The sequence below is a fragment of the Lissotriton vulgaris genome, chromosome 11 (genome assembly GCF_964263255.1).
Source record: "Lissotriton vulgaris chromosome 11, aLisVul1.2, whole genome shotgun sequence".
Lineage (NCBI taxonomy): Eukaryota > Metazoa > Chordata > Amphibia > Caudata > Salamandridae > Lissotriton > Lissotriton vulgaris.
Genome location: NC_141699.1, coordinates 225,715,465 through 225,735,372, shown reverse-complemented (window position 1 = coordinate 225,735,372; position 19,908 = coordinate 225,715,465). Strand labels below are relative to the sequence as shown.

At 46.8% G+C, this 19,908-nt stretch overlaps 1 protein-coding gene across 5 annotated transcripts in view; it reads left to right on the top strand.

Moving 5' to 3' along the window:
* Positions 1–19,908, top strand: part of TPST2 (tyrosylprotein sulfotransferase 2) — a 496,074-nt gene that overhangs the window by 394,596 nt on the left and 81,570 nt on the right. The gene's annotated exons all lie outside the window — the stretch shown is intronic.

The following is a 19,908-nucleotide window of genomic DNA, read 5'->3' as shown; positions in this document are numbered from 1 at the left end:
AGGCCTCCTTTGTGGAAGGACCGGAGGATGGAAGCGGCGTCACCGGGGCGGGTTGCGGACTTCCGCACACACCGGCGGCGGTGTTGTCTGATTTTCCTGCTGTTTCCAGCGATGTGTCCAGGCAGCTGCTGGCCAATCTGAAATCTGGCTCGCCACTTGACCCCTGCCCCGCCAAATTTTTGGCTGGGATGGCGGCGGTGGTGAACCCGCTGGTTAATCCCATCCTCAACGCCTCTTTGAGGGAGGGGAGGGTCCCTAGCTCTTGGAAAAGAGCGATGGTGATCCCCCTCCTAAAGAAACCGGGTCTTGACGCCGAGGTTCTGGCCAATTATAGGCCAATTTCACTTCTTCCGGCCCTCGCGAAGATCACGGAAAAACACGTCCACGGTGTCCTGTCGAGCTTTCTGGAAGCTAACAATCTGCTCCACCCATCCCAATCCGGTTTCCGTCCTAATTTTAGTACGGAAACGGCATTGCTAGAGGTCACTGAGATCATCAGGGAGACTCTGGATGTCGGCGGGAGGGCCATGTTGGTCATGTTAGACCTATCGGCGGCCTTCGACACCGTCCCCCATAGGGCGCTCTTAGCGAGGCTTTATGACATCGGCCTTAGGGGGACGGCGCTCAGGTGGTTCACATCTTTCCTGGAAGGCCGCCGCCAGACGGTCTGGGTTTCCCAGAGCTCTGCCGAGATGCCGCCACTGGGAGTTGGGGTTCCACAGGGTTCTGTGTTGAGCCCCACGTTGTTTAACATCTTTATGTCCCCTTTGGCGGCCTTGGTGGAAGCATATGGGGGCCTGAAACTTGTGTTTTTTTCAGTGAATTATATATATATATATATATATATATATATATATATATATATATATATATATATATATATATATATATATATATATATATATTTTTTTTAATCTCCTCTCACTCTTACAAGGAAGGAATCAGCACTCAGGTTGTAGTTTGGAAGTATTTAACACAATGTGAAAATTCAGAAATTGATACAATAAAGAAAGGAAAACAAGTGTTAATATGCACACAATGTCATTTCAGCATATCTTGCCCAGTGACCGCCATACCTGTATGTTCGTCAACGTGACATATTCATAATAAACATAATTAGGATTGCAAACATTTACATAAACAATGGACTACACATTACTTTAGAGTGAAAGGCTATCAGCCATATTAATCTGGGCTAATGGTTCTTACATGAAAGAAAAGAAAACAAGCATTTACAATGCAATGGTTTCGCCTTTGGAAAAGTTTGAGCTATTGGCATTGCTCATGACATTTCTTTTTTTTTTTACTTATAAATAAATGGCATTGTTATTTACATTGCCAACAGCTCTCTCAGCCCACACAGCTCTCTCAGCCCACACAGCTCTCTCAGCCCACACAGCTCTCTCAGCCCACACAGCTCTCTCAGCCCACACAGCTCACACAGCCCACACAGCCCACACAGCCCACACAGCTCTCACAGCCCACACTATGCTGCTGTCTCTAAGAGAAGCACTTCCCAAATTCAAAACAGATCTCAGTTTCAGAGATTCATTCCCCAAATGCAACTACAGACATGTGCTTTCCCAAGGAAATATACTGCAAAAATAAAACCAGCATTTACAAGTAGGGCCGGAGACACGGACAGTGGGAGGGGGGGCAGGAACGGGCACACGGACAGCGGGAGAAGCCAAATGCCACTGGAGCTAGGTGGCCAGAGCGCCTTTCAAAAGTGGCCCGGATTGGGAAATGTTTTGCGTCATTGCGTACAGAAGGGAGCTGTAGTGACGCTGCTTCGTAGAAGAGCCTTTTAACGCCAATGCTGGCAGCAACACTCCAGCACAAGCTGGTACTGCACCCAGCTGCCCTGTCACCTTCTATTTCCGGTCACCTCCTGACAGGGACATTTAACACAAATGACTTTACTTTTTCGAGTTCATGGTAATCCCCAGATAAAAGCGGTGCAAGGGGAGAACATTATGGTAGCTAGTCAGTTTGGTCTAGCTTTGCCACTGCATTAATACAGCGGGTAAAACTTCTGATTAGCCGTTGCGGGACCATTGGTGGCCACTGGCCAGAGATTGGAGTTTCAACTTAAGTTACCTTGGATAGAGACCGTAGCATGTTTTAGGTAAAAGGATGCTATCTACGTCTATCTATCTATTGGCAATAGAGATAACACACTACAGTGCGGCATGTGAAAGCGATTTGGAGACCAAACGAGTTGGCTACAAAATGTTTAAACCCACTAAAAGTACACTTTTCTCAAAATGCTTCCTTTGAAAACGCCTTTCTTTGTAGCAGGCACCATTTATGACAACACAGTTCAAGTAGACAAATGAGCAAATATTCAAACGGTTTATTGAGAACATACCTACACGGTTCACAGAAGCACATGGTTAACTGGCTAAACTAGCACACACATTAGTTAGTGGTCAAACCAGGTGCCTGTAGCACAACTCTCCACTTCTGGGCAGTCTCCAAGAATAGCACGTGCAGCCAGTCAATTAAACAGAAGGGGTCAAAGGTAAATAATCGCTTTGTATGTATTTTATGTCTAGCGGCGCCCAAAGTGAATATGCAGTGCTTGTGCTCAAGGATGGTCCCATTTGCAGATCCGCTTCCGCCTGGCCCTGTCACCGGGAAGCCGTCACTGCGGCGCCCGGCTCCAAGCGCTAACAGCAAACATCTGCCACCTGGGATGGGGAATGTAACGGATCTGATGGGAGGGGAGGCTCCGGGACGAGCCTTCTCTGGTCCTGCACACTTCTCTTTTTCAAGTTGTCCAGACGGATGGCACACTACATACACTTAAGCCCTGCAACTCTCTCCCCCCCCCTGGTTGTAAACAGGCCGGGAGGGGGTGAGGCACGGGCCGTCCCCTCTCTCTGAGTCACCCTCCCTCCAGTCGGCGCATCGTCGGGAAAACTTTCCATGAGTTCCCAATCCCCGCCGGGCCGGACCTTACCTTGCAGCATGGCCTCGAGTTTCTTGCGGTCCACTTGGAAATGCTCCTCCGTCCATTCGGGGTCGGGCGGGCCGCTCAGGTCGTCCTCGGAGCCGGGCAGCGGGGAGTCGGCGCTGCGCTCGCTGTTGGAGCCCGGGTCCGACTGCTGCTGCTGCAGGAGGTACCCGCCTGCCCCACAGAAGGGGTCACACTGCGCCTCCATGGCAGGGTCTGGGGTCCTGCTGCTGGGCTCACCTGGCTCTCTGCTTCTTGTAGCGCCCAGGCTCTCTCACCTCCGGTCTGCCGCAGCCCTCCTCTCACAACCTGTGCATGATACTAGTTTTAAATCGTCCTGATAACACGGACACGGGGGGGCGGGAACGACTACAGGGGGGGCAGGAAAGGCACGGACAGCGGGAGGGGGGGGGCGGGAAAGCACGGACAGCGGGAGGGGGGCGGAGAAGGCACAGACAGCGGGAGGGGGGGGGCGGGAATGGCAAACAGCACCAAAAAAAGTACTCACCTGGACTTCTTCCGGCACCGGTCGGCCACGGAATAAGAAGAAAACAAACGGACTACAAAAAAAAAAAACCCGCCCACGGCCGCGATGACTATCGGAGAGGGAAGAAATCGCGGGAACGCCCACGAATCTGGTCCGGCCATGACAGACAGATCTCTGTTCCAATGGCTAGCCTCCATTTATGGAGCTAGCCAATGGAACAGAGGGGCGGATTCCAAGCCACACTCTTTCTAACATTAGATTTCGCCTGTGCCGAAAAGCTGCGCAGAGCGCAGCCTTCGGCGAGGCGAAACCTAAAAAGGGGTGTTAATATACACACACTATCGCTAAATAAAGTTCTAGCGATTGTATTTCCATTCCATTCACAGCTCATTTGAGATGTCATGAGTGATGTAACTGACCATGTCATGAATGATGTAATGTCTGAGGTCATTAGCAGTACATTGTGGGAGCATAAGTTATAGTTGGCTCGGGTAACAATAACTGCTGAATTTCACTGGTTGTAAATGAATGAAATCAGAGTATAACTTTACCGTCCCTGTAATCTTTCTTTTTTTTCAGCAAATTTCTAGTTTTTCTTTTTTACGTTAAGTAGGATGCATATCACAATGGATGGTGGGGGGTTGGAAGCAGGGCCCTGGCATTGTGCTGCCCCCACCCAATCTTGCTGCTCCTGCCTTCCCTCCTTCTAGCCATCCATTGTCCAAGTCCATGTCCCTGCTCCCTTATTACAGCCCTGTGTGGCCGTTGGTCTGCCACTGGCCTCCCCTCCTTCTCTGAACTGTTAGCTTGCTGCCCAATCCATCTCCTCCCTATCCTCTATTGTCTGAATCCATGGACTAGCCTCCGCCCTCCTGCATGGTCTGATGTGCTGCCACTGCCTGCCATTTAGCATGATGTACCAGTCCACTCCTCCATTGCCTAATTCTATGCCCCATCATTGACCTCCTGCTTAGCCTCTGTGCTTAGCTTGCTGCCCCTATTCTCCTTCCCCCTGCCCTCCGATGTCTGTGTTCATGCCCCTGCTCCATCCTTTTGCCCACCAGGTTCCATGGACCTGCCACTCCTATCTACTCCGAGTGTTCTGTTGAGCTGCCACTCTCCTCCCACCTGCCTAGCATTGTCAGATGACTGTAACCTGTCCCTGCCACCTCCACCCTGCCTGTCCACATTACATGCCCCTATCCCCTTCCTCCTGTCCCCCATGGTCCATTTTACTGCCACACCCTTCTGCCCTCCCTGCTCTGTTGTGCTGCAACTGCTCCTCCTGCCTGCCCCGCGTGGTCTGTTGTGAGGCCCCTTTCCCTGAACTCTTGTCTGTCTGTGCCCAGGTCATAACACTCCCTTCTATCCTCCATGGTACTTTGTGCATGCCCCTGCATCCTCCTTCTTGCCCATCATATCCATTGTGCTGCCACGGCCCCTCCCACCTTCCCTGTGTGGTCAGCTAGCTGCCCCTGACCCACCTTCCCTCCATGGTCTATGTGTATGCCATTATAGTCTCACTGTTGCTCTCCATGGTGTCTTGCTTCTAGTGCCCATCCTGCCTGACCTCCATGGTCAGCTTGCTGCTCCTGCCCTGCCCCCTTGCCCCCAGCCCTCTGTTTTCATGTGCAGACCCCTATTCTCTCCCTCCTGGCTTGTCTGTTCCATTGTAATGCCCCTGATCCGTCCCTCCTGCCCTTTATGGGCCGTTCTGCTGCAGCTTTATCTCCTGTCTGTCTATTATTGTCAGCTAGCTACCATTACCTCTTTCCCCTCGGTTCTCTGTTGTCCATGTCCCATCCCTATTGCTTTCTATGGATTGTTGTGCTGCACTCCCGTCCCGCATGCCCTCTGTGGTGTATTGTGCTGCTGCAAACCCTGATGCCTGCCCTGTGAGGTCAGTTTGGTGCACCTCTCCATGTCCCTCCTGTCCTCTGTTATCCAAGACTATGCCCCTACCCCCAATTTCTCCTGCCTTCCATGATCCATTGTACCATACTTGCTAACATTTTGTACTTGGTAAGAGGGAGATTTTGAAAAAAGAACTGGGGTATTGATTTTTCCCTTTGACTTACATTGAAAAAGAGGAGATTGTAGACAGATCACATTAAGTCCGTTTGGCCTTGAAAACATTGGGTGTTTCCTCGCTGAATCGGGTCTGTTTGCATGTATGGTTGTACTACCACTGCCTCTTCCTTCTGCCCACAATGGTCTATTATATTTCCACAGACTCTTGTCAGTCCTGTATTGTTGGTTTGTTGCTCCTGCCCTCCTTTCCACTGCCCTCCATAGTCTGTTGTGTTGCCACTGCCCTTCCTGCCTGCCCAGTGTGGTCAAATTGTTGCCTCTGCACCCTCCTACCTGCCTTCAGTCTGTGCCCCTGGCCTGTGCCTCTCAACAATATCCTAATGAACAACTAGATTGCTAACATTTTATATTTATTATAAAAGTGGGTAACACCTGACGTCATCTTGATGTAATCAAAACTGTAATACCTAGAGCATTTCCTTTAGAAATTACATATATGAGAGGTTCTTATTTACATCAAAATTATGTTTAGTGCTCTAAAAAGCCAAAATGAGGACATCTTTTCTGAGTTTTCCAAAAGCGACAAAGCACTTTTAAATTATTTGTTTTCTTTATGTTTTTTTTAATCCAGTTGACCACTTGATTAAATGTTGCAGTTAGGGCGGAGGATGTGGTGTTACTTCCAGAGCTGCAGACTTTGCAAATGGGGAACAAGGTTGGAGATTCTGCTTCAGCTCGACCTTCTGTGATTCTGGTCAAATCACTTAATCTCCCCATGTCTAAAACCAAAATGAATGTGTTCTTCTGTGATGTAACCAATGCTCATGTAAAGCACTCCAATACCTGACAAGTCTGCCCTATATAAAACTGCAAAAACACAAAAAATAAAAAGTCTTTTGCACACTTCTGTCATTGGGCTACATGTGGGCTACATCTGGGTGTTATGCGTGCTACATTTGGGCTCTTTTGTCTCTGGTGGCCATCTTGGGAGACATATTTGTTATGAAGTTTCCTAATTTCCTCATTTACTATAGTCTCCTCAGTAGGAAATACTTTCATTTTTTTACTATGTTTCCATCAAGAAGGCATTCAGATGTGTCACACATTCACCATAAATTCAGAATGTTAGCACTCTAGTTGCTTATTAGATCACTGTAGTAAAGCTACTGCTCACCAGGGAAGTCTGCTGCTGGTATTGAAAGTGCATGTTTCAGTCTGCATGTCAGACTTTTTTAATGAAATAGAAGAGGATTTGATAAGTCACTCAAAATGTGCCCTAATTTTTCTTTCTGCAGCACTAATCATACTTTATATGGCAAAATGAACCCCCTCGTTTTGTTCCTTTTTAAAGTAAATGTTTTAGATGTTAGTACTTTTTTCCAATGAAGATGGCTTCAGGTGTTCAATACGTTTGACATAAGTAGGACGGTTAGCGCTCTTGTTGTTCTTTAGAACACTCTGGGAAGCTGCAGTAGAACACAAAGGAATCAACTGACAGTCTCTGCCCTTGTTGGATGAACATGTTTTACTGAGAATGTCAGACTTCATTCTCACATGACTGAGAAAGATAATGTGAATTTACAGAAAATATGCTCTCAGTTTAGCTTATAGATCACCTTCCAAACCTCTGTGGGAAAAGCATGAGAAAATAGTTTTCTCTCAAACATGATTCATGATATCCCAGCAGAAGGCTTTTTCACATGGTAAAATAACCTTAGAACACACAATTCCTAAAATGAGTATGGTACCATCAACAAATGATTTATAATGTAACTAAAGTCTTAAAACCTATTAACTGCAATGCTTTTTAATGAGGTGTATATTGGTCACAAGATGGTTGCCAACCCTTCTTGGATGAAGTGCTGACAGCGAATCGGATCTCACGATGAGATGTGCGGTTAGGCTCCGCCCAGATATATATATTTCGTTTTCCATTAATATTTAAAAAACAACTGAACGGATATACACCATTTAACAAAAAGGGCTCTTTCTGAACCAAGGGCTACCTTTTTGCCAAATTTGCTATAATTCCGTTCAGCAGTTCAAGCTGTAACTGTGTCTAAAATTTCCTATGGAAAATTGCATGGAGAAAACACTTTTTTTTAGACCTCCCATTTTTCTCTGCCCCCACTTGCCGAATCACCCCGAAACTTTCAAGATAGGAGCGGACCGAAGCAGAAAATGTTGCAAAGATTCGTCAATCGGCGCCAAAGTTATTGGGAATAGAATGTTGCAATTTTCCTATGGTAACTGGGTCCTAACTATAACTACCTACTGGCGACCACCAGTAGGTAAAATATAATCTCTATCTCTGACAGACACTATACTGAGTTTAATTAGCTTGCTATTCTATGCAAGGGTTAGGACTCTCAATGAAGCTCCTATGATGCAGAAGGTAAAGTTATGTACCTGTAGGTATAGTTCTGCATAGTAGGTGTCTTCATTGAAGTCCTAAAAACCCTCCCTTCTCTCTGTCTGTCAGGCTATAAAATATTCTTGTCCTATACTTCCCATAAAAAGAATTGACTCCCGCAGGCAAACCGTCACTGCAGTGCATTGTGGATGGGGTTCCTCTGGGATTCTTAAAGATGCAAGTCACATTTTCTGATTTCTGTTCAGGGTGTTTTTTCCTTTTCTTTCTATGCTTTCAGGCACAGTCCCTTTTTAGGTCGAGCTCTCTCGACCTATTGTCATCGAGTTGCTCCTCAAGGGAGCTAGACTGGTGCACGAGCGGCGATTGCACATCGTGGACGCGCACGCCCAGCGCCCCCCCCCCCCCCCCATACCCCCCCACCCCCCCATCCGTGCACATCTCTTGCTCCAACTGTGCACAGCCAGTCAGCCTTTCAATCGCGCGCGTGCACACCCCCCCACACACACACAAGCGCACAGAGACACACACCCCATCCCCCCTACAACTAAGCCCCACACCGCACACACAGACAGCGCACACACACGCAGATTGTGGTCTGTGGACGCGCCCGTGAACACGTGCATGTGCACAGCTCCCTTCATCGTCGCAAGCTTCACTTTCATAATGCGCACGCACGCTACAAGCCCGGGAAGCGCTGTCTTCTTGTATTCAGCCGTCATGTCCCTCTAAGTACCCCTCCTCAGCAGTATAGATCACCCTCGCCCGTTAACACTTACCGTGCCCTTCTCGTCCTCGCTCTGGCACCTCTCCCCGTACTCTCCTTCCACAACCAGGTCCGACCTGCGAGCCCCACAGAGCAGCGCGCCTCCCGGTCCCTGGACAGCCTCTGCCCATTTTCAGGGGCATAACACAGGCCCCCGCGTTGCGGGGGCGGGGGCGCAGCTTCAGGGGCCCCCTCAGCGAGACCCAGTAAGCACTATATATAGTCAGGTATTTGCTAATGAAATCGTTACGTGCATGGCAGTCGTTCGATGCACCAGCACCTGGTCCTCGCAGTGGCCTCTTCATATTGGTGAGCATGGATGTCTCTCCATCTGCGGCTGCGCAGTATTCTCCCATAGGGTGGGGCTGGCCTGGTGACCATTATCATGCGCATTGCGCAAGCGTGACTGGTGAGCCGAGGCATCAAAGAGGCCAGAGATAACTGAAAGGGACCATGCGGCCGCAGCCCGCAGGCCATAATTGAATTATTTCTGCCCGCAGGTGAGTCTGTCTATGCATCCATGTCCGAGGAGCAAGCAAGGAGTCCATGTCAGAGAGTGGAATGGTATTAAAAGTGAAACGTCACATAAGCCTCGGTTCCGTTCTGCGAGTGCAGACAGAGACCGCGAGGATTGCTCCAGTGCGAGTTTTTATTCATGAGGATTCAAAGCTGCCAAGGTTTCAGATTACTGTGTGTAACATTTTCATAATTTCTTAGTAAATATGATTGAACTTTTAACGACTATGCGTGGCACTTTGTTACGAGCAAAATTAAGCAATGAAGACAAGGGCAATAGATGAATATCAGAAATATTGAACGAATGTGAATCCACCAGCAGCACTCTGCTGCCTGTAGGTAACTTGGTTTAGCAGTAATGCCACGTTTTACTGAATGTTGCACTCCATAATTATGCATTTGTTGCATTATTGTTTACAGTCCGTAATCGTTTATTTTTCATGCTGCTCGTGCTCCCGTAATCTGTTGTGTATGAGTGTAGCAGGGCTAAGCACAGCGCTATCTCGGGATAAGGTCTCAGACAGATTGCCCACCCCTGAGCTATAATATGTGGACAAGGCAAAATGACAAATGGCACAGTGTAGATTATTGCAATTTTAAGTAAACTACTGCAGAGCCCAAAAGGCCGAAACTACCATCAACACTGTTAAATGCGATTCGTTCTTTCAAGAGCTCAGAGAGGAGCGACCGTGCCAAATTAGACACTCTCTTTACCAGACGATTATCAAGCAACCTTAGAGCTCTACACTCGCTTTCTTATCACTTGTCCACCTCTCGTCTGCTGCTCTCCTCTCTCTCTCATTACGTTTCTCTCTCTAGCTCTCTCCATCTCTCTTTTCATCCTCATCTTGTCTATTATTGTCCTCTGCTCCCTTTCTCTAATTCCTATCCCTCTTTCTCTTCCTCTTTTTACCCTCTCTCTTTATCTTCCTACCAATCTCTCGCCTTCATCTTCCTTCTCTCTCATGTTCATCAATCCCTCTCTCCCTGTTATCTTTTTCTCTCCATCTTATCCTCTCTTGCGCACACTCCTTTCTTTCTTTCCTCCTGTCTTCATCCTCTGCCCTCTTAGTCCTTCACCTCTGTCTTTGCCTCTCTGTAACGCTATGTTCCAGCCCGTCCTTTCAAAGAGACAATACTATCGGGCGACATGCTGCACTAGCCTCAGGCAGTGCAGTATGTCAGAAAATGGTGAATTAGGTCCTTTCCCTCACACGCCCTTATGACCCATCAGAAGCCATGATAATGGAAAAGGACAGCCTTCCGTCCTATCTGAGCTTCTGATTGGGCATAAGGGTGTGATCCTCGCTCTGGCACACTTTTGACTGAATCTGGGCACTTGGGAACCGTGATTCATGAAGTGCATGTCAAGGACTGCCTCGGGTAAGTTTCACTTATGTCTATGTCTGAAAGCATGTGCATATTTTTTTCCATGTGTCTGCCAGCCTGCACCAGTGTATGTGTATGTTAATGTGTGTATGTGTGAGATTTTACACAATTGTATCAGAATACTTTAAAAAAATGTTTTTTGTGGCAATGCTACCTGCGTCGCTTCCCCTCGCCCTTTCACCCGGGAAGTGTATTCAAGGTGCAAATAACTTCTCAGGAAGCTACAAAAAACATTTAAAACGCCCCCCGGGTCCCCCCCCCCCCAAAAAAAATATTCTGCCAATGCATGCACCACGTAGAACAGACAGTCAGTAGCAGTGATAAGGGTCATACATATCCGGTTAATATGGAATGCTACAGACATAAATAGAAAACTCTGACACCGTTACATTTCTTATGTGTAAAAGTGCAGTTTCACACTGTTTGTTATTTTCTGATCTATGGCACAGCTCCACTTTAACAAGCAGCATTTAGAACAATTAAATCTGGTTGTAGTTCTGAGCAGAATCGGGTGCCTCATTGAAATGTAATCCTAGGTGACGTGGCAACCAGGCTCAACATAAAAACTCAATTTGCAGCCTCAGCTTCAGTTTAAGGTGTCTGATTGGAATGGCCTTTGAATTTACCAATCGTTGACTTAGGTGCTGCACATGGTTATAAAAAAAGAACGTTATTACAGAATTGTTGGTGTATATAGGTTAGGATGATAAGAAAGGCCATTACAAGCCAGTGAAGCGTGGGCTAGAAATTGCCCCAAACAGAAGGACTGACAAAAACAGCAGATCCACAATGTGAAAATAGATACTTCGAAGGAGTGTACTTACTTATTCTGTGTCATAGATGTACACTAAAATGTATTGATGTGTGTGGGGGGGAGCATCAGGAGGGAATTGCGTTCATGGAGCACAAAATGTGTGTTAAAATAACTGGAACGAAGTTGGAGAGGCTAGTCTTGCAATCAGCTTCTTCCTTTCCTTTGTTTCTCCCTCTCCTATTACTCCTTTTCTCCGGTTTATGTTGCTTTGCCAGTTCTCTTCTCTTTCATGTTCCTTGTTGTGCCATTGTCCTCCCTTTCCTCTTTCTTGCTCTTTTCTTTCTCCTCTTCACTTTCTTGCTTTCAATCTCCTCTTTACTTTTTCTTTCCTCTTTCAATCATTTTGTGTCCACTTACCGCTCATATTCACGTAACTCATCCCATCTCTAGTTCCCTCTTTTACTTTTTCTCTCCTCTCCTCATCTTTCCTCTTTCTTTCTCTCCCCTCATGTTTTCACACCCTCTCCTTGTTTTTGCGTGTTCTCTTTCCCATCTGCTTTCCTCGTTCCTTTCTTCCCTTCTATATTCCCCTTATATTATTTTATTCTCACATTGTTTATTCTCATCTCCTTCTTGCTGTCTTCCCCATTTCCATTACCACTCTTCACAATTTGATAATCTCACTATTAACTCTCTCTTTTTCTCTCCTCTCCTTTTGTTTGCTCTCCTCTTGCTTCACTTTCTTTACATGATCCTCATCTTTTCATTCCATCCACTTTTCTCCCACCTCTTTCATTCTGCTGTCCACCTTTCTCTACGTTTTTCTCCTCTCCCCTTTTCATGTCTTCTATTTTTCCTCTCCTCATTTGCTCTCCCTCATTTTCTTTTTTTAGTTTTCACAATTTGGCTCATCTTTCCTCTTCTCCCTACATTTACTCCTAATGCACTTCCCATCTCTTTAACAGAGCCTCAAAGCACATCTAGTTCCACACACCTAAATTCCTTGCATACCTGAAAATAAATGGTCCACCAGTCTAATATTCTTGAGAATGTGGATACATTGCAGCATCACAGACAGCTCACACCCATCATCTGAAACCCTCTCTATTACACCACTCTCATGTCACTCTGCCTATTATTTCACGTCCTCATGCTGGCTCCTCTCATCCCCGCTCACATTTAACTAAAAGGTCCCCTTCCTCTCTTCTCTTCACTCTTTTCAACTTTCCCTCCCGTTGTAAACCTCTTGTCCCCCTGTCTCCCTCCCCCACACTCCCCAATTCCCCCACCACCAACTACTATAGTTGGCTCCTGGCCATCTTCCACATCGGAACTTCCCACACAACAATACACCCAACATTGTACCATTTCCTATGATCTCACCTCACATAACCATACGATACTTCTGCATTTGGCCAATATACTCTCTACTGTGGATTGATTCCTGTCTTTCTTGTGCTCCCTCTCCTGCCTCTCACTCTCCTGCTCACTGTCCACACCTGTTCTAGACCATCACTTACTCAACAACACACCACCACTAAAACTCAGTCTCCAAATAAAACTCACCGGCGACTTCATCCCTGGTGCCTACTTTGCCTTCTCTTCTTAGAGTACCACAATATTCCATGGCATACAACCCAGGTCACAGCATATCATACAAACTCCACATCGAGAACACCACCCGCCTTCACACTTCGGCACATGACTCAACACTGCAGAGACATGGTCAACAGCATCACTTAATACATCTCACCATACACCATGAGGGAACTCTTGCCTTAACTCACTTCAGCATACCACTAGCTCACACAACATAGACCATTGTGTCCCTTGTGACTAACACATTTCAGTACACCAATCTATCACACCCATTTCAGTGGCCATTTTTCTGATTAAAGACCAATACATAAAAGTCCTATGTGAAAGCATATTTAAAGACAGCAAACTTTGCCGAAGGACATAAGTGCATTTCTCCAAAGACAAAGGCCATGCTCCATTTTTAGGCACAAGGAGATTTTCTGAGATTCAAAACTACTTCCTAGTGTTGCATAAATAGCAGCTATACCTACTAGGGAACATTGCCTTTAACATTCACCTTCCCGTCAGACGTCAATACGATTAGTCAACTTAAAGGAAAGTCTGTTGTAATTCCCAGTGCCCACCATATATATGGCATAGCAATTTTGCTTATTCTCTTTGCTGTCTTGCTTAGTCAGAATCAAAAACGTTGTTTACGTCTCACCACTTTCTAAATCCACCAGCCGCCTCTGCCTGATGGAGTCGGGGGGGGGGGGGGGGGGTCCCTCTAGGTACCTTGCAGGGGGGCCCCCTCAGGTTTCGTTACGCCACTGCTTTCCTCGGTGGCCAGGTATGGCCATACCTGCCACAGGGTCTCATCCATGCAAGCGGACTAGAGGGTCCTCTATCCCTGAGCATTCGAGCGAACGCGCTCCACCCCCCACCTGCGCAGTAGTCCATCCGGCAGGCGCGCGCTCGCGACTCCACTCCTGACCCGTTACAGGAACAGAGAAAGTTGCAGTCGCGTCCTAGAGACGGCGCGCTCCCGCCGCCTCCTTCCCTCGCTCTGACCGCAAGCGCGCGCGCCAGCCTGCACCTGGTGAGGGCAACGGCGTGAGACAGCGGAACCCGGGCAGAGCGCGAGATCCTGCCCCGCAGCAATGCCTCCACAGCCCGAGTGCGGCAGAGGAAGCTTCCCCACTCTGCCCCGCCTGCCCGAAGAGGGTGAGTTGGGGAAGAAGGGATATTGCTTTCAACTATCTGTTCTAAAGTTACACGTCCCAGCAATCACAGCCTCTCCTACGGTGAAGCTTCAACTTTCTCTGAAACGTGTAATGCTGCCTGTACCCTGGCATCGCCAATTAATTATACCAAAGGGCCCTCTTTGCTGCTCATGTGCACATGACTTCATCTTTCACGTTTCCTTTCTAATCGCCATCGCCGCCCCTCCCGCCTCATGCAACATCAAAATCCAAATCCGGATTCCTATTCGTGACGTCACTGCATGTTCCTTACTTGCTTTATATTTCGATATCAATGTAGTCTCATTGCTGCTTTGTCTTTTTATTATCCATTCCCTACACTTGTTTTATGTGATGTCATCGCCCACTCATGACGGATGGGATGTGATGTCATTGCCCACTGACTCCTTGATTTATGCGCCATTATTGCCCGATTCCTAATTGTTTTTTGCGGCATCATTGCCAGTTCCACACTTACTTACATGTTATCTTTGCCCACCCTACCACACGTTTAATTTGATGTTATTGCCCCCCTCGCTGCTTGTTTATATTTTAATATTTCCGACCCCTAATTGTTGTATACACTACCATTGCCTACTCCTCGCCTTTGTTTTACGTGCTGTACGTACAATATAGATTGTGACATCAATGCACAATCTAAGCTTGTCTTTTGTGATATCACAAATTATTTAACTTGGCTACATCACTGTCCCCACACCCTTTGCAATTTAGTGGACTTGGAGCGATTGTTCATTTGAAACAAGTTTACACATATTTACATCTTCATGGTGGACTGTAAAATAAAACTGCGAGGGACACTCTGATACCCACTTGTGTCATTTTCGTGCTATACAAATCTTTTAAAATAAATACAAAAAAATAAGACCTATCACCACACTGCCTTCCTTGCACCCTGATGGCCAAACCTCACATCACCACAGCACAAACAGGAAGCAGGCCGTTTAAGGAATCCGATGCCCATGATGAGCCAGCAGTTTCAGACCTACAGAGTTCAGAGTTGATTTCAGACTCAATTCAAACCCAAAACGTTACGGAAGATAAGGGTTTGCCATTGTTTACTTTTTGTTTTATAATTAAGATATTGTACTTCGAATCGGCCAAACCAACTTGTTTAAACAGGCACCCACACAGCACCAGCCGTCAGTGCACGCTTTCACCGGGCACAAACATCACCAGCCGTCAGTGCACGCTTCCACCAGGCACACACCACCAGACGTCTGTGCACGCTTTCACCAGACACACACACCAGCCGTCAATGCACACATCCAACAGGCACACACACCACCAGCCTTCAGTGCAAGCTTCCAGGCACACACACCACCAGCCGTCAGTGCACGCTTTGCCACCAGGCATACACACCACCAACCGTCAGTGCACGCTTTCACCAAGCATACACACCACCGGCCGTCAGTGCACACTTTCACCAGGCACAGACACCATCAGTCGTCCGTGCACGCTTTCACTGGGCACAAACACCACCAGCCGTCAGTGCACGCTTTCACTGGCCACAAACACCACCAGCCATTAGGGCATGCTTTCACCAGGCACAAACACCACCAGCCGTCAGTGCACGCTTTCACCAGGCACACACCACCAGCCATCAGTGCACGGTTTCACCAGGCACACACACACCACCAGCCATCAATGCACGCTTTCACCAGGCACACACACACCACCAGCCATCAGTGCACGCTTTCACCAGGAAGACACCACCAGCCCTCAGTGCATGCTTTCACCAGGCACACACACCTCCAGCTGTCCGTGCGCGCTTCCACCAGGCACACACACCAGCAGCCTTCAGTGAACGCTTCCAGACACACACACCACCAGCCGTCAGTGCACGCTATGCCACCAGGCACACACACCACCAGCCGTCAGTGCAAGCTTTGCCACCAGGCACACACACCACCAGCCGTCAGTGCACACTTTCAACAGGCACACACACACACACCACCAGCCGTCAGTGCACGCTTTCACCAGGCATACACACCACTGGCTGTCAGTGTACACTTTCAACAGGCACAGACACCATCAGCCGTCAGTGCACAGTTTCACCTGGCACAAACACCACCAGCCGTCAGTGCACAGTTTCACCGGGCACAAACACCACCAGCCGTCAGTGCATGCTTCCACCAGGCACACACCACCAGACGTCAGTGCACGCTTTCACCAGGCACACACACACACACACACACACACCACCAGCCGTCCGTGCACGCTTTCACCAGGCACACACACACCACCAGCCGTCCGTGCACGCTTTCACCAGGCACACACACACCACCAGCCGTCCGTGCACGCTTTCACCAGGCACACACACACCACCAGCCGTCCGTGCACGCTTCCACCAGGCACACATACCACCAGCCATCAGTGCACACATCAATTGTTAACGCATCCACAATTAACTATTGTAGCAATCGCAGTATGGCGCACTTTTCTTTTAAACATCTTCATCTAAAGCGCAGCATGCCACCATTGCTACAAAAATAAATACACATTTGTTTGGCCTACAATTTACAGACTTTTGTTGCAATTGGTGTTGCAATATTTAGCAATGCCAATAGCTCAAAATTAATTAATGCGCGACCTATTGCATTGCAAATGCTTGTTTATGAAAAAGTGTTGTAAACTTTAAAGTTCATCTCTCCTGCAGTCTTTATTAGCATGCTCCTGGAAAATACAACCCTGACAGTCTACACTATAAATCAGTGGTTCCCAAAATGTTTCGACCCACGGCTCCCTTGGCCTATTGGCCACATCTCCCACTGTTACTTTTTTAGGGAGGGTCTGGAGGATGTAAGCCAGGCCTCAGGAGTACTTTCATTTTTGTCCCTGAAATTAATTGGGATGAACCTAATGAAGGTATTATAATAATATACGCAGAGTGTTTCTTATTATTAAGGCTTTACCTCTATTAAAATATTTGTAGTTACACTTTTTTGCCCATGCATTTTTAGAGACCCTTCTCAAACTTTTTTTTTAACCAACTTACAGTACTAGATAGCACCCCTATGCATGTAGGCTCCATTGCCAAAGTGTTTCTACGCTTATATTTGCAGGCACTTCTACCCATGTCATACGTGCCAACGCACCTGTCTTTTTTTTTTTTTTGTCCTCATCTCACCTTGTCAAGTCGTTGTGGTTCTTTTTGCAGCCTTTAACTCTATCTGGGCACCACAAGGCTTCCCACATTCACTTGGGTCTCCTGACCATCCCCTTTTAGTGCGGGGACATGGTGTAATCATTGGACCGACTGAATAAGTCTTAGATTTCGTCCCCAACTCATTAGAGGATGCCAGATAGCTTATCCTCTACGGCCTCATACTCCAACCTGGCCAAAGTGAAAGCTGCTTTAAGCCAATCCTCTTTTCAGGGGGAGAGGGTCTTTCCACCTCCTACAGATTTCTCTCCTTGTCAATAAGATCATATATAGCAACAGACCTTTATCCTACCGTGAGGCAGTCTGACAGAATAGGCCATCATCCCCGAATAGAATCAGGGGGAGATTTACCTCCACTCTGGTCTTGAATATTCCCAACAGAGTGTCCCCAACCCCTTCCTAAAAGAAGTCCAGCACTGTACAATCAAAAAAAATGTGTATATCATTTGCTAATGGGGGATGACCTCTTGGACATTTTGGTGGAGGCGTTGGAGCAAATTTTGCTATTTTATGGGACGCATAGTAAAGTCTATTGATGACAAAAAGGTGGTTCTTTTTTAAGCAAGCAGGTTTTATAAACTTATATAGTGTCTTTAGAGATGATTCAAAGAGGGTCTCGGCCTGCATTTCCATGGGAGATTGACTCCATACCACTTCTGAGGCGGGAATCCCAGTCTTCGGTTTTTAATAAGTGGTTATACCAGATCGATATTTCCTTCTTAACTGGTGAGGTGGATTGACACATCCTCTAAATTTCAACGTTTCCTTTTATCTCACCCTGCTCTGCGACAGACCAGGAAACTAATTGAAGATATTTAAATCTTGATAATCCAATCCCTACCTTCGCCCTCAAATATTCCCATGGATGTATCCCATCTTCATCAATCAGGTCTGACCACATAGTGATTCCAGCCCTCTTTATTGGCACCCCTAGGGTATCTTTAAGACATTCTGGGGTTCCGGGCGAGTCCCAAATAGGAGCAAGATCTGAATAGTAACCAATCCCCCAACTGGTCCTTACCCTATACCACGCCTCCAGGGCTGCCCTTAGGACCTTCAGACGTACCCGCTTAAAGAATCTCTGGGAACCAAATTTGTACAGGAAAGCTTCTCCTCCGCCACCTCCTTCTGCTCTCGCCATCTCACCCAACACTCTGCCCCAGGTTGACCCGTTTGGTTTGATGAGTAGCATCCGAACGCTCTTAAATTGAAATGCTGCTGCATATAGATTTATGTCGGGAAGAGCAAGCCCTCCTTTAAGCAGTCTGCGTCTAAGCTTTTTCCCGGTCAAATTAACCCCTTTATCCCCCCATACAAAGCTTCCTATCTTGCTCTACACCTTACTTATAGTCTTTTTTGGGAAAGGTAGAGGAATGGTTGAAAATAGATAACGCACCTGTCTCAGCAAGGTGACTCATGTTTTTTTAAACCAAATACAGCTTTATATTAGCTGTCTCCTTCCTAAAATACCCTCAACTCATTGCAAGCCAAATAAATTCCTCAGATTTTTTTTTATTAAAACATTTTGTTATAAACTGCCCTCTTTCTTGCTTCCAAATGTTGGCATTATGCAATATACTGTGTTTTACATCCCTGTGCTAGTGGAGAGAGCCTGCCTGTCTAGAAATGTGTTTGTGCTGGAGGAAATGTGTAGTGGAAGTACCTAAGCTTCAAGTACACATTTCAATACTTAACACTTAGTGTGTTTGAGAGGCAGGACCACTTTATTTTCCTGATAACTTGCAATTGTTTAAAATGCATTTGGGAAAAAACTAAACTATCAACGAGTCTAACAAAATAAATCTGGAATCTTATGCTTTGGGATTGTTGGAACGTGGAGATCCAGTAAAATATGGAGGCAATCTCCCTTGATATGCCATCAATTAAGAACTAGGTTTACAAATTTAGGCATGTCGCTTACAATTCATCGACCTCATGCAATTGTCTAATTAGTTAACTTTGACATTAAATATTTTAAAGTATTTGGTGAGCGACTCCCCTGGCTAGTTTTGACTGCGCACGAGGGAGCCACGGCGAACAGATTGGGAACCCCTTGAATAGATGAATGAAAAATGACTTTCAGTGATGGACACTATACAGATCTTTTCCTGGAAGTTATACATATATTGAAGAAGGTGTTCCAGGGTCCGCGCAGGCAGCACGGAATTGTTTGAGGTTTATGACTTGAGTGAAGATACCTACGATGCAAGACCAGGTTACCTTTTTATTCCATTAGAGCAGGACCATTTAGTCTGTCTGAAATATCTACCCTTGCCATGTGCCAGTTATTAGGAGCTAGAATAATATGTATCAGTCTTTGTCCAAGCATAATAATTTTGACACTTTGTTGAAAACAATTTAAAGTAATTTTGAGCTCACTTATAGTCTTGGATGTGTAAGCAATCATCTGCTCCTAGTATGCTCTGCTCATGGTTAGGGATAAGATGTTTTCAGCTTATGCGGTGGCACTGCCCTGGCTGCATCATACCGGCAGCTAAACCCGCCGTTTATTGTTTGCTCTGCAATTGGGCTACTGAATGCAGAGACACTGCAGGGTTGGGCTAGATCTAATTTGACACTGAGCGGCTAAGGTGGCCACACCAGGATTAGTCTACTAATGTTGGTGTGCTCCAAATGCATACTAACTTACATTGACTCATGCTCGGAGTCTCACTCACACTGGTGTAGTGCA